Source organism: Pygocentrus nattereri, chromosome 5 (assembly GCF_015220715.1).
Source record: "Pygocentrus nattereri isolate fPygNat1 chromosome 5, fPygNat1.pri, whole genome shotgun sequence".
In the NCBI taxonomy this organism is placed as follows: domain Eukaryota; kingdom Metazoa; phylum Chordata; class Actinopteri; order Characiformes; family Serrasalmidae; genus Pygocentrus; species Pygocentrus nattereri.
The window spans coordinates 34,949,884-34,966,873 of NC_051215.1; the positions used below are offsets into that span (position 1 = coordinate 34,949,884).

At 38.1% G+C, this 16,990-nt stretch overlaps 1 protein-coding gene across 21 annotated transcripts in view; it reads right to left on the reverse strand.

Annotated features, from left to right (window-relative positions):
* Positions 1-16,990, reverse strand: part of kcnma1a (potassium large conductance calcium-activated channel, subfamily M, alpha member 1a) — a 212,960-nt gene that overhangs the window by 157,888 nt on the left and 38,082 nt on the right. The window lies entirely within an intron of this gene.

Consider the following 16,990-nt stretch of genomic DNA (forward strand, 5'->3'; position numbering starts at 1 on the left):
GATAGTTGGAGCATAAAATTGTTCATAGCCATGTAACAGCCATGACACAGAACCTACTAAAGCATCCCTGGGACATGCATGTACCACCCTACATATGAATGCACATCATAGGAAAAAGGATAAAAAGTGGTATTTAAAAATATATATTTTTACAGTCATGACTCATGGTTCACAATAAAGTTTGTGGACACATCACATGTGGCAGCGGAGCAGCTGACAGCAGGGCCTGGCCACAGCAAAGCCATCGCACAGAGGGGGTGTGTATGTGTGTGTGAGGCATCTCTCAGACTGCCTGACGCATATAGCGTGCCTGGCGGCATGTAGGCAGAGGAAGGGACCGTTATGATTCACAGGCAGTTGCCGTGGGATACTGGGGTTACATCTGCAGGGGTACGCATTACATCACTGTAGGGTAGCAGGATGAAAATACAGCTAACATATATTGAGCAATGTGTATGGTCTTTTAGACAACTGTATCTACATTCCATTCTGTTAGGGCTGGGTGTATAGAATATTTAGGACACATCACTTTTTCAGCTATAGCATGATATTTTTTGAAGATACAAAAATAGAAACTTCACAGTGACCTTAAGCATCACTAAAGGAAACCTCAAGTAATAATACATGTTAAGGAGCTGAATAGCACAGTGGCTAATAACGCCCTGCACATGAGAGAGCTAGTTTAAATTCCTTATTCAGGCAGGAACAAATTATTTCTTAAGTTGCATTTGTCTACTAGTCAATTCTGCTACAAATGTTCTCAAACTGGTCCTCAAGGGATGCCAGATGTTCCCGTTATTTATACCAATCCAACCTGAAACACACAGGAATAGAGCAAAAAATGAAAAAAGTGAAAAAAGTGAAAATCAATCAGATACAATTCTATTAAAATGTTCTGATCCCTGATATATAGGCTATCACCCAGCCCCACATTCTCTTAAATATTGACAACATTATGCTACAGAAATAGCTCTTGCTAAAACACATTCGCTGTATTTTTATTCACTTGAATCTTTGCTGTTTGGTAGAGTTTGTAATAATATGTAATAGTGTGTGACATATGCAGCAGCTTCTAATATCTAAGTGAGGTATGCTAGTACCTTTTTAAAGCTTCTGACAGCTACACGAATGCTAAAAGCTCAGTCATATACATGTGCTTGTCAGCTAATATTTCAGCATGCCAATTTCTAAAATGCACTTTCAGACAGCAATGTATAGCAGTTCAGTGAAGAAAACATAACAGCAGATGTGCCATGTGGCTGACCTGATGAAGCATGAGCATGTTTCACAAGGTAGGAAGGGCCCTTTGATGGTACCTGCATCTCCACTGATAACATCAGCAAAACTAGCTAGCTCCATATATAGACTGAAGAACGTAATGTGGATTTCCACTCAACTACAAAACTCAAAAGAGTCTGAGGACTGGGTGGCATAGGTGTGGTAGTACAAATTTAAGCATCTTGGCCTTAGTTAAAGAGTATTTTCATATCACCATTATTTTCATATAGCCATTGTCATATCACACCCATTTCATTATGATAGCCATTGCTGAGGAATCTGTTGTCCTTCGTTCATTTTCTCCAGCAAACCTCTTAAAAATAATTCAGTTGTTGTAGTAGCCTACTTGGTTATTGTTAAGGTATTGTCTTAAAATCTATTTAAAGCAAGCATACATCTTAGATAAAGAAATTGTTGCTCATTACTGGTGCTTGATCAAACTACGAAGGCTTGACAACTCTCTGGTAGGTCATATAGGTGGGAGCTTTCTAATCAATCAGTAAGTAAGTAAGTAAGTAAGTAAACATTTATTTATATAGCACTTTTCTAAGCACAGCTACAAAGTGCTTCACAAACAACAAGTACTAAAAATAGAATGGTAAAACAAAACAGATACATATAACTATAAAAACAGTACAGCTACATTCATAAACAACATAAAACTGACATAAAACCATAAAAACAATGCAGCACTATCCAATAAATAACAAAAGCATCACCTGTGACCAACCTCAAAAGCTAATGAATAGAGATGCGTCTTGAGTCTTCCTTTAAAAATGTCCTTTGATCCAGCTAGTCTAACATCCAAAGGCACAGCATTCCACAACTTGGGGGCATACACAGAAAAAGCACAATCTCCCTTACGTTTCCGTTTTGTCCTAGGGACTACTAAGAGCCCCTGACTAGATGACCTTAGTGATCTGGTACTAGGATACAGTGATAATAATTCTGAAATATATTTTGGCCCATCACCGTGCACCGCCTGGTATGTTAAAACCAAAATTTTGAACTGAATTCTAAAAACAACAGGCAACCAATGCAGAGATGCCAGTACAGGGGTAATATGCTCCCTTCTTTTAGTCCCGGTAAGTACCCGGGCAGCTGCATTCTGAACCAGCTGCAGCCGTGCCATTAGTGCAAATAGTGCATTGCAATAATCAAGTCATGATGATACAAAAGCATGAATCAGACACTGCTTCGAAATATCGAAATATAATAATGTCGAAATATCGTAGCCTAACTCAAGGCGCCTAGTAATGAGAGTAGTTAAAGAGAGACACTTTAGGCTGAATTCCACACTGGATGAAAATACCCTAACCCAGTGTTCCTCAACTCCAGTCCCATAGGCCCACCTGCACCGCACAGTTTTTGTGGTACTTGGCACCTGAGTGACATCATTAGCTAATGACCTAGTCTTTCTTGAAATGAAACAGGAAATATAGAGCAATATAGACCTGTCAGAGCAGGAAAACACAAAACTGAGCAGGTGAGTCTTCACAACTTAAGTGGAAACTCTGGTCAAGCCTATAAAACACAGGAAAGAACTCACCTGAAATGCATAACATAATTTCAAATGAAAGAATCTGACCTAGGGGCTGTGCCTTGTAGAATCACAACTGTCTCACTGTTATTATGATAGTCAAACAGTTTTACTATATTAAAATGTATTATATTATGATTCAACTTTTCCAAGCACTGGGAAATATATGCATGTGCAATAATGTTCATAGTGTGGCCTGTGATAGGCCTAAAATTTTTAAAAACAAATAAATTATAACACATGGCAAACCTTGTTTGGAGTTTTTAGGTTTTTTTTTTACTTTTCATAGAACAGTAAAAAGCGCCCTTCTCTTTATGGGCTATTCTACAATTCTAGAAGAACTTTTCCAATTCACGATTGCCCTGTATTCATTTATCCATATTTCCAAGCACACACTGCACGCTGAGTCGCTTAACCATCACCTCACAGCTTGCAACAGCTGCAGAGGGGTTGGCAGTCAAACATATTTATGAGAGAGGTATGTAGCAACTGTAATGAATAACCATGTGTTAAAGTTAGCTATCATTATTATTACCAGTAAGCCAGCATAATGTTACCTAGTATTTTGGGATTCCACTGCTTGGATATTTTTATACTCAACATTTTGATTTGTCCGGCTACATATGCAGTTTCTTAGACTGCATGACAATGCTATCTGTAAAAATGGACAAAAACAGTAGTCCATTCAAATGAAAAAGCTATCCTCCATATACCAAGATCATCTACTGTTACTTAACTATCTACTATATCTACTGAAATTTCACTTTAAAAGGAGTGAAGGAATTGTCAGTGGACTTTACTTGCACTTTTTGTCTGGCACATTTTTCACTTCTCTCAAATTGGCATCTCATGCTATGAAGCTCAAGAAGAGCTACGTCTGCTGACACATGCTAGGAGAAGAACTCTGACCCCTTTGTCAACTATATTGCATTTCTGCCATTTCTCTGTCAATCCTATTATTATCTATGTCACTGGCTAAGAGTAGAGTGCCACTGGTAGAGCGACATAGGATTTACTGTCATATCAGGCACAGTGCAATTTTCTATCAAACTGAAAATCATTGCATCAGCCAGAGCGCTTATCACTTACATCTCTGGAGGAGGCGCTCAGACCTTACCAACACAGCTAGGGATGTGTGTGATGGAAACTTAGAGGTGCCACTGAGCACACTGCTCAGAGTCTCCAGAGGAGAGCCACACCTCTAGCGTCAAATGAGATGAAAATAAAATGAAAACAAAAAAAGAGCTTTACCAACAGAATGTATCAACCGTACATGAATCATTCTACCACATTGGATCAAAGTCAGAGTTTAAAACACATAATATATTCATGAAAAAATATTGCAAAAATATGTGTTTTGGAATGACTTGTGAACTGATGCACTGATACACTTTGGAACACGTTTACTTTAAAGCAATGGGACCTAACTTCTCACCATGACAAATCTGAGACTATGACTACTCAAAACAGTCTAAAGGAGGCCAAGTCCAAATCAAGTCCAAAAAAAAGTGAGACCAAGTCAAGACAGAGTACAAATGAAAGTGAGACCGGGTCATCCTCTTCAAGACCAGGCCTTAATTAGTCTTTATCTACTTCCACTACAAAATACTGGAAAATTACAAAAGAAAGATTGTCTTGTATGCACAAAAGTAACTTCAAATTTAAACCATGATAAACCACTACCTCTTCTACTTCAAACTCAATGTGATATTAATTGAAAATTTGTGTTGCATTCAAAGAATGAATGCCACTGAATGAATGCAACTCATATCCACTCTCAATTAATCCAACCCCTGCACATTCTGAATGAATCCAGCCAGTGCCCATTTCGAATTCTCTGAATTAATGCTACTAATCCGCACTCAATGAACTCAACTAATGCTTGTATCATGAAAATGTAATTAAAAACATCAGCCTTTCTGTTTTTGTCTTGATGGCTTAATTAAGTCAAATAATTGACTTGGTTGTTTTAAGCAATCCTTGTTTATCAGTGTTGCCATCAGAATTATATCAAGATATATTCTGATTCCTTTCTGACAGAAATTAAAGTCAAACTAAAGCCTTTAAATTAGCAAAACAAAATATTCAGTCGATATCAATATTCAAAATCAATAATGGCACCCATCTGACATCAACAACACTGTGTCTTTTTACCTGCCTGGATCATCTGCCTTTGTCTTAAGAACAATTCAATATAGCACAACAGAGTTTACACAGAAAACTTGTGAAATGGTTCAGCTCTGTGTAACACTTTACCGCCAGGTTCTAAGCCATACAATCAAACTTTGGAAACATGCTTTTCAAACTGTAAACCTGCCTTCCCACCTAACACCACTAATCAGTTTGACTTAAATTCGTGATATTAGACCAGTATTCCAGACTTTTTTATTTACGTAATAAAAAACACCTTATCATTTATGAGGTATATATCAGATACACTGTCATATGCCCGTTTCCATCAAAACAGCTGGCAAGACCATCTAACATGAGTTTGGGCATCAAATCCTTGTAAATAATGTCAGTCCTCCAACGCAGCTTGAAAACGGCGGGTGGAGAAACACAGGCATGCGAAAGTGAGTGGGGTGCAGAAAACTGGCCAGTTTAGTGTACTTTACCATGTTTAGTGATATTTACCATGTTATAAACTCTTACTCAACTGAGCAACTTTGCGTGCATTCAGGAACAGTTAGTTGTGGACAGCGACAAGGGGGTCGAGGTATAGGTTATTTCTCACCATGGATTATCACATTGAACAACTCTATATTGAACAAGTGATTTAACAACATTTTTATCATTAAACACTTTACATTTCAATGAAATTACAGCACTGTAGCTCAGCTCCATTTACCACTGAGACGAAACAAGAAGGCTAAAATTTCAGTTTCCTCCAGCTTAACCACTGAACTGCTGAGCAAGAGCCCACGTACACGCTGGTGACCATTAAAGGAAAGAAATTAAATGCTTTTAAACCGTAGAGGAAAGTAAATTTGTCTGAGACAGAGACAAGTCAGAGGAAATATTACCAAGTCCAAGACAAGTCCAAGACGATTAAAAAAATGTAAGTCTTACAGCCCTGTTACTATCTGATCTAAATCTAAATTGGGTTTCAATAGATCATAAAATAATTATTGTAAGTATTGTATATCTAAGGTATGTACCCTTACTTTTTAAAAAATATAGTTTTAAATAGTACATTTGTGCTGTATTATATTATTTCACAATTATTTCACAATTTTACTATTTAAAAAGCAGTGCATTATGTGAATATATATATATATATATATATATATATATATATATATATATATATATATATATATATATATATATATATATATATATACATACATACATACACATTATATAAACAGCTACTTTGCCATATGTAGCAACACACAAAAACTAGTAGTCCTATATACCATTTTGTCAGAATTTTACTAGTACAGTCTCTGCAGAAACATTAGGAACTACGTAGACTAATGCTGGTTATTGTTGGCTTTTGCTATTAATTTAATGCATGCAAGTGAATATTGATTTTCTTTTAAGAAGCATTACATGTACACATTGTAAGTGATGGTGTATTTGAGACTGAATGAATTTAACAAAATGAGCACATACGTTTACTGAAGTGGAAGCAGAGTTTCTGGGTAATTCTCAGCAGATGTTAAACAATGAAAAAATCTCTCAGGCATAGAGTACATGCCTTTTTCCACAATATGTTGTACTTAATACTGATGACATAATAATTTATAATACAAATATTAACAATGATCCCAAATCAAGTGTCATTCCTTTCAGCTCAGCTAACTGGCAACACTGTAAATTCCTTTGGCAACCTCAACCAAATGTAGACACAGAACCGGGGCGTATCTGTAGGGGCTGTGTGGTTTTACAGTGTAAGAAGTCTTCTAGCTTTGTTAATAAAGCACTGTTTTTGGTGTTCCACAATTAAATGTTTTCGGCCTAATGGTTACAATGTGCACAAAAAACATGCAAACATTCTCTATGAAAGAAGCACAAGCATGCAACCTCAGAAATAAGAGATTAGCAACACATGAAAAACTACTTTTAGTGTTAGATTGTCAGCTAAGGCAAAAAGGCCTATATACTGTCACTGGGGTCAAAACTAGTGGCGTCGTGTAGAATCTCTGGCATCTGAAAAACTTTCTGACATTTCTGCGGTATCTGCTTGCTTGCCTACTGCATGTGGGAGCAGTGTTGTGTTTCTGAAGATCATGGGGGTCAGATTACAGAGCAACTCCTCCCTCTCCTCCACGCTGATTAAAGCACTCATAAGTGTGAAGTGTGAAGAGAGTGCTCTCACTTGTTTCTAGGAGAAGGTTCTATCTAAAGGTATGCAGCTGTTTCCAAAGTTTAAACGCACCTCAACATATTGGAATACTAATAATAATAATACATAGCGTATGCCATAACTTTTTCACAGGCCACATTTTATGTTTTATCTTTTGCCAGTATGTTAAATTCAGCATTTAACTCTGCATTAAATGGTGCAGATTTGAAAATCAACAAGACATGTAATTTTACCAGGGCACCCAAACTTTTACAACTATATACATAACCGTCTCTTAACTAATCTGAGATTCTTCTGATCTTTCCAGCTTTATTTTCCTTAGCCCATTTGTAAACAGTCACTGTCATATTATAACATCATAACTCAGTTATTATTTCTTAGAAGATAATATGATAATGAGGAACAAACAGTAACCCTTTACACTGTGTCAACATGTCATGATTAATGGACAAATAGAAATGACTTGAAACAAAATTTATTACATTATATCATTTTAAAAGTTAAGAACCTCTATCCTTCATCTATAAAGTTGCCATTTCAGAGATACGAAAGATTTATAACAACAGCATAGTAGTATAAAACAGCATTATGTATCATGGAGTGGAGAGCTATAATTACCTTCTCTGAGGTCTAAAACTGAGCCTGTGTGGCTATAGCTGAGCAATGCTGACTACCCTCTCTGGATGGGCCGGTGCTCGATCTGGCGCTTGGGGATTTTCTGCTGAAATTGGATTATATTCCATAATGATTTGCCAAGGAGGCAGCTGGTGTTTCAATAATTAGATTTGTCAAATAACAGTGTCAATAAAAGTAGTCCTAAAAGGTTTGCTTGTTGCTCATCGGATAGTGTTTCTCCACTGCGTATGATGGCCAAGCCCTCAGACTTCAGTCCCTATGGGCACATATCAGATCAGAGGCGCACTTACACTCTGCTTTCAAAATACATCTCAGCAGCCTCCCCTCAGACTCCTGAATCTGCAAACCCAAACCATGTGCCCTATCCAACATGTGTACATCCAAATCAGGTTCAATTCAGCCTAGAAGTCCCACTTTTTCCTATAATTTTACCATGTAATTTTGTAATCCTAGTCTTAAAGGGGCAACTAGATATAGAGAGTAAACACACAAGTTGTGGATCTGGCTAGAAGTAGAGGTAGTGTCTGACTTATAAATCATATTTAAAGTGACCGCAGGGCTTGGCTATATTTGAATATAGAGAGGCTTTTGATACTAATAGGAGACCCAAGATAGTACCATGAATGTCCTCTAAATCAATTTAGGATGCACTCATATAAAATTTATAGGCAGTTCATGACAACCAATAATTAACTGGCCAACACTAATGCTATAATCATTGTATATTTGTTTCTTTAAAGATTTAAACAGTGAAAGTGACTCTAAATATTATTTTATGTGAATAGTTTCTATTAATTATGAGATGCTCTGCTCTTAGTCTTGCCACAGACCTATTATTTTACAGCAGTTGTGATTCTGCCAACCTTCAATCTTCCATATCACCGCTGTTAAAACAAAACCTTGTATCTCTGAAATTGTAACTTTACAGAAGAAGAAAAAACATATTTTTAATGTAAGTCAATGGAACCAGGCATTCTTTTGGTCCATTCATCACAAAATTTACACAGACAACAGACAAATTATGTAATAAACTGAAAAATGGTAAAAAAAGGAGATAAAAGGTTTTGTTCTGCCAGCAGCAATATGAGATGTTATATGAGGTGTTATCCACTATGCTGCATGACAGTGCTAAATTAACATAGAGTGCTAAATTAACATTGGTAATTACTAGCAGTAATTCCAATATCAGACTCATTTTTCATGTTTATTTAGAAGCAATTTATCTGATGATATGTTGTTTACTCTGAAATTTATTCAGTGCTTCATTCTAGAGAATAAGTTGCTGCGTGCTAAATACATCCATTTAGGAAAAAAAACACATTCTCCTCTGAAAAAGAGGACAGAAAATCTAGGGGATTCCTAGCGAGGCTGTTTGGGTTTTTCTGAACACCTAATTTGATCTGCTTCACATGAGTAAATGTGTAGCACAGTCAACAAGCATCATTCATCATGTTTAGAGTTGATTACAGCATAGGATCCAAGGCCGCTGCACGGCAACCCTGCTACAATCATTTCCTCTGCACCGCATGAACATTGACAGTGAAAATTGTAGCAGCAGAAAAGTGTTAAGAGCACAGGGTGCAGCGTGGACAGAGCCACTGTGTGGGCAAAGCCATGAATTATTTATGCCATCTTAAAATGATGGCTGGACAGATCTGAGAGGACAATGTAAACAAGAAACCATTTCTACTTCATTTGAGCAGCCTGGCGTGGGGCAGTAGGGGAGAGGGAGAGGTGCTGTGGAGCAGCGTGCCATGGGATACTCCATCTGCTATTTTTACACCTGTGATGTCAAAGCCTGAGCCGCACTCTGGCCCTTTTCACTATCCAAACAGACAGAAGGCCCAGAGGACTTTCTCTCTCTGTCTCTTTCTCTCTGTCTCTACACAAATGTGTGCACCTTCATTAATGAATGGAGAGGATTTGGGCTGACCTTGTTTTTTGACCTTTATGCTGTTTATTTTTCTAATTAGATGCTGTTTTTGGCTTTTTTTCTTTTTTTAGATGTGACCTGGCGAATACATGGAGTAACAACATATCAGTATCTATCCCGCTTAATTGAATCTAATTGAACTGGTATCATCTCTTCTGAAACCATATTCTCAGTCCAGTTCTCTCCATGTATCTCCCTGCATTGCATGACAGTATGACCAGGCTGCACATGCTTCCTCCAAGGCACACGAAGCCTGCCATCATATTTTTTGAGTCACAAGCCATACAGCGTTGGTAAACATCTCAACATGTTTAGAGGAGAGCACAAATCATTCAGCTTGAAACACGACAATGAGGACACCAGACTGAATCATCGGTTTGTGAAGGAGAGATAGTGACCCCTACTGTCCAGTCCCTCCCCCCAGGAAAGGACCAGCTGGGGCCCTCCCCTTAACCCGCAATCGCTGCCAAGGACAGCACATGGGGCATCTAACCAAACTGTAGAGCTAACCATTAGCTTCAACATTTAAGTATGTAAACCAGTAGAAGTGACATGAATATGCTAATCCTGAGCTATGGATGATACAAAACACATTGTCACAATCTGTTTCTGATATACTCCCCCACATGGAGCTCCACTAACAATGAATGGCAGCGAGCAGGTCACATGACCCAGATTGTTCTAACTTGACTTGGCTTCAGCGCAGCTGTTCCAGCTACTTCCATTTGCATCGCAGGGGAAAACTGTATTCCACTGTGAGCTCTATTTTTAGCTTCACCCAGGGAGAAGAAAAAACTCTAACATGCTCTGCCAGTCCTCCCTTTCTCATTTTTATTACAGTCACAAAAGTTATCCAATAATATAAGAAGCTTCAGAAATTGGTAACCCATCTTCTAAAACAGTTTATCTTCATTTATAAATCTATAAATCCAATCACTCATTTTAAGTATACCTTTTTCTAAACCATAAAATATTCTGCTTGCATGCTTTTGCCCTGTAAATACTCTTGCAACCATCCTCTATAGTGCAGGCTAAAGCTTTTGTTGCTATGTTAAACTGAACACCCTCCCACATCCAGGTTTAGGGCTTAAAGGGAAAGCCAGGGGCATGGTTTAGGGATTACACAGGTATGGAGCTACATAATCTATGCCTGCAGTCTGCCACAGCTGCCTATGAAGACTATTTATATTGTTATTCAAAAGTATCTCATCTCGTTTCACCACAGCAATAAAACAAAACACAGAAGTGTGAAACAACAGCACTCTATAAATCCCTCTCATGGTTACTATGAAATATAATTGTGACTATCGTAAAGCCCTCATTTCACAATAACATCTATGCACATGCAGCAACATCTCCTGACCAAGAGCCATCTCGAAATAGAGCACAAAGAGGCTACAGAGAAAAGGAAGTCATAACCATTCCCCAAGGCAACTGTCACATCAGGAGTGGCAGGCAATCTGAGTCAGAGAGGGTCACTATATCCAAAATCACAGTAACTTCAGCATTGTCATATGCAAAACTATTCTGAGTGGTACAAATCTGAAGAGGATATAGGCAATTTATAGAAGCTAACAATATGGCTTACATCCACAATGTCAGAATGTGGGCAAGCGAAAAGTTTAGTCCCTTGAACACTATTATTATTCAGTTATTAATTTAAAGCTTCATTATTTAGATTATTATTCACTATTACGGATTACTCAGTAAATACTATGAAACTAATGTGCAACATATTTATCTGCTCAGAAAAACACTAATAATAATAACATTTGTACATAACCAAACCTCTCCCAGTGGCATCCCAGTATTAATTTACTTACCATGCTGTAACTGTAGTTTGCCTATTTAGTACTTTAGTTAAATCAAGTGTGTAAGTGTCTAAACCACTTTTTCAGTGTCACTGCAGTGCTGAGAATGATCCATCACCCAAATAATACTTACACTGTGGGGGTCCTGACCATTGAAGAACAGAGTAAAAGGGGGCTTAAAAATTACGCAGGGAAACTGACAGACTATAGCCTGTATTTTTAGAACTACTAGGTGTATGTAAACAGAGGTATGGACAAAGAGTGAAGATACAAGGTAGGTGTTACTAAAGAAGAGACCATTCATTGTTTATGTCAAGCTAAAACAACAAGGGAGGGGGTAAAATTAAAGATCACATTTTTATGCAAATTTAGCATGCAATTTTTAAGATATTGGGAGAAAAATATAAAATATAAAATGTGCCATTTTGCACATTCCCATTTTTTGGATGTTTTCCCTCAATATAATAAAATGACAATATGTATGCATTTAAAAAGGTGGTTTAGGCCAAAATCTCCTTTCAAAACTATCGTAAAACAGTGTCTCAGATATAAGGCATCATATGTGCTACCATTTTATGTAATAATTTTAGAGGCATGAACTCCTTTGTACATCTGGATCCCTTTACCATGAGTTTCTCTAGAATGGAGCATTTCATGTCAAATCACTCTGAATGATTTTGTATACATCTTAATGACTAAATCATGCAGAAATCTTGAAATGTTAGTGGAATTTCCTTTTGAAGTAGGTACTTCTTGGCCATTTGAACCACTGAAACCTACCAAACTCTTTGAATATTGTTAAAATGGAAGACTAAGGTTTAAGTGGTTAAGCGGCCTTTCCAGCAGGGACCATTTCTGCAGTGATTCATAAAAATGACTGTGGTCTACAATGCTTTTAGATCAATTGCTCAGGAATGCCTTTCCATTTACTATTTGGGTGTTTAACTGGGGAAACACAGAGGAGAAGGGTAGTGCAGGCTCAGAAAGCCATCTCCTCATATCTCCACTCAAACACAACACACAGCACACACTGGGGACATGGGGCCTGTACATTAGTGCTACTCTATAGAGCAGGAAGGCTGAATGCACTGCTGTTCAGAGCTCACGTAACGCTGCACCCATTGACATGTGATTTTCAGCCCCAGTGCCCTCAGATAAAAACACACTCACTGCTGAATGGTGTAGTTGGAAAAGGTCAGGTTACAAACCTCTGCCTGTCCGGCTTTAATAATTTGAATGCCCCCTGATGATGAGTGCATAGCAAGCCACATTAAAGTCTGTTGTCATGTTTCATAGTGCAGATTCCTGTTGGAAATTCTCTGGTGGAATAATTGTGACCAGAGGGCTCCGTAATGAAAAAATGTGACCCCTTTTTTTTCAATGTTACCTGCTGGCAATAATGAATGTGCGGAGTACAAGCAGAGAAGGAGAGAAGGACGGAGGGACACAAGGAGATGCCAGAGCACAATGACTCCAAGGACAAATAAACTCCCGCACCAGATGTGGTTTCAGCCAATGTGTCACTCTACAGACGTCTCAGAGCAGGTAAAGTGTGGTCACCTGCTGGGTGGAGAAGTCTAATGAGAACTAATTGGCCCATGAATCACCACAATAACTCTGCAGCATATCATTTTTTTGAAGTCTTTGCTTAAACAATGATAAATTTAGCTTGCAAATTTACACCAAGGTTACTGACTCGGGTAATTGCTTATGTAAAAGATTTTAGGTCACTGGGAGCATTTGGGGGGTAAAATGTGCTGTTTACCAAAAAGCCTTTTGGGATTTGAGTCAGCTGTTTTGAAAATGTGAATTCAACTGTGTTTAAGCATCTGAGAGTCAGTGATACACTGTGTCTTTAAGAACACACACCGTGAACTAAACACAGATCTACATTGAGTAAGCCATCTAATACTGCAACACTTCATCATTCTACTCACAATGAAGAAGCTACTTCCTCAAACAATCAACAATTACTGCAGTGCCACAATGACTGGTCTGAGCTCTGATACACTCTTACAGCTTTGAACTCCAGACACTGCAGGTGAGAACAATTATGTGACAAGTGTAGCTATACAGCACTACTTCAAAGTTTGGAAATACTTTGTAATATTAACAAGTTTTGTTATTCTGGATGTTAATATTATTGTAACATCATGTTTAATGGTATACACCTTTGTCAGTCATTTTATATTAACCTACAATTCCATTCCAGACATGTCATTTTTTAAATTCTTTATTATTTATTCTTCCTATCTTTGTAGCTTTATACTCATTCGCTGAAACCTGTGAAATTGCACATGGCTAGATGTTTATATTGTATATGTTTATATTGTTAGTTTGACATTTTTCAAAATATCAATTTCAAACTTGTGAACAGTGGTGTGAGCATATGATAACATTTGCAACCATATCCATACTGGGGAAAAAATACTTAAAAAAATAATCCTCAATAAAAATGTTTCTCACGAAATTAAAGGTGTTCCGGGTCTACGTCACATCCATATTCTATGTTTACCAGCTTGGTTTCAGATGGAGCGCTGTTATTTTCCCCCTTTGTGCCCTTCTCAGAATTCTCATTTCCATAGCCACAACCCATTCAGCCACCTGCAGAGTGACTCCATTTTTCTTACTGCTCCAACAAACACCATTTCCTCTCAAGGGCATAACCCAAACAACCGTGTGTGGGTGTGCGCGTGGGGAGCAGGGACTGATTCTCATCTCTTGCGGGGCTAGATTTGTGTCAGTGCTGGTTACCTCCCTCTTGTATCAGAGCTGTCCAAATCTCCTCACCATGAAACTCCCATCTGCGCTGCTAGCTCTGCCATTAGCGCCCAGTAAACATGGAACAGGGCTGATAGCGACAGCATGGTGCCTGGCCTCAGGATGAACCACATGTATATGTAAAAAATCACACGCTTTTGTTGGTTTCAGTCTAAAGATAAAGAAGACTGTAATGTTATTCACTACGGATGTCACAACATAGGATGACATATCTTGCACAATTCGTTAATTCTGCACATTTCTACTTTGTGTCTTTGTGTTTTTGAAAGTGTAATCCAAACCTATGCTAGCTTTGATGAAAAGCTTTGAAGGGGGAGTTGCTTTAGCTTCCTTAGGCATGTAGTGCTCTCAAAGATAAGCCTGGTGCCCAGGCCTGACTTCTCTCTGTCGCTCTTTCCCTCTCTGTCTCTCTTTTAGCTTCTGCAGCTGCTGCTGGATGTGATACCTCCAAGCTGTTCTCCACACGCACAAGTCTATTTCCTAGTGAAGCAGCCAGCTGTGAAGAGACTGGGAATGTAACACGCGCACACACCAAAAGATCTTTCGCTTTATACGCCAGTGTGCTAGAACACAGACCAGCTCTGAGTTTAACAGACATTATTATGTTACAGTCAGGGATGTCCAGATTCAACATAAGAGATATCAGAGCTTGTCAAAGCACATTTGAGTGGGTCAGTATCAGCTACAATAAGCCGCATCCAATTCGGATCTTTTGTTAAGGACATTTTACGTCTTTGCTGTCAATTCATGCTGCTGTCGTAGAAACATAAAAGGACATTATTCATAATGTGCAGCAGTGAGGCATGTTTACAGAAGTTAATAACAGTCCGATAGTCATTTGTAACATTCACAGTGCTTTTCAACCATTTGAACTGTTGTTATGGTAGTTGTCTTTTGTTAAAAACCAGTTAAAAGTCCTTAACTACCTGGTACTCACTGACAGGTCCAAACTTCTATCATACACTTACATAATAAACAAATAACTCCAGCCAGTTTACAATATAGTCAATGTTGCTGCTGAATAATAAGCCTTAGGACATCGTTAATGGCATCAAAATATGTGATTAAATTGGGTTCGATTAGATGCACATAACACTTAAATGCACAGCTATTACATTATTAGTGGTAAGAGTAACAGTGCATTAAACTGCATCAGACTTTGCACATTAGAGCAACTTCAAAGTATCATATTCAGTAAGGATGCACAGATACGGAAAAGGACTAATACCAATATCCATTATTTTTCTATATCTACTGATGCTGAAACATAATCGTTTATAAAATGTAGAAACTGTGACAGGATCTGAGTCCACCTGGATTACAGAGAAATGTAACATTCATTTCTGTTGGGTAACAAATGCTGTAAAATGATTGAATGAATGAATGCTCTGCTCTTCTAGAGAGCAATGAATACATCACAAATGATCAGTTTGAAATATCTGTCAAAACACATCTTTTCAATGTTGATCTTTTTTAAAGCAATTATCTGCTGATACCGATACATTTCAGACACTGTGTCTCATTCACTTTTAAGACGCTCAAAATATAATTTCAAACAGGAAGTCCAAAAATCAAAATGCACTACTTCATAGTGCACATACTAAAAATTACGTGATTTTGCAAAAGCATTTTAAAGTAACTGACAGTCTAGCTGGGACGAACCGTGACTGCTAGAGCAAAGCCTTCAATTTGCACCACGTATGTCAAAACTTGAGGAAAAAAGAGGTAAAAACCCACCTCTGTGATAATGCTAACTTTTGCTAGTGTCCCTATGGGTTTCTGGAAGTTTGCTAGCACTAAGCTAACAGTGATTCACATTACCGTTTTTTGTCAGTTCATTTGAAGCTAATAAAGGACATTACATGTTTTATTTTAAGCTTGAGATAGATATATTAGGAAACATTTTACCTTTCACATTGACTCAGAAAAGAGGCCTGCTATAGAGCTGCTGCTGCTATTTTAATTTCTAACAACTCACTGATTAAATGGCCGCTGGTATTCAGCCAGTGATGCATTATTATATCGCCTAATTGTAAACCAAAATGCGATTGGGTGATTTCTGTCATTTCACTACTTTGCTTAATCTAATGCATTAAAACCTCTCTTCATCTTGAAGTTCTAATAAATAGGAGAGCTTGCATACCTACATCTAACTAGAAACCCTGGAGAACAACAATTCCTGACTGGCCAATTTCCCACAGGGTGTTCAAAAGATTGAACCCTTTTGTTTACATCCAATACTTAACAAAAGTAGCACAGTAACAGAAATTTCGATCAGAACGCTTCAAAACAATCTCCTTGCTGTCAACCAAGGACAGGACACAAACACCTCCACCTCCCTTAATGAGCTTTTCTTCTAATCACAGCTCTAATACCATCACGCTTGCTTACCTTAAGGTGAGCAAAAGCACCCGTGACCAATGCAGCTCACATCACAGTCAGCCACCGCCTGAGATGGCTTAGAAAGGTGAAAAGTGAGAAGCATCCAAAGAGCGTTTGACCTGGCCCTGCCTCAATAAACATTGTTAAGGCGTGAGAAAAAAGACCACAGCTCTGGATCGAGCATCTAATTGGCTCCCAACAGGCTGACCTGTGCTGATCAATCACCTTGCCTAAAAGCAGCTAACAAAAAGCCCTGCCAATGAATTTTTAAAAAGAGCCAAAGCTTAAAAGTATGCCCCTTTCAATGATATCAGACC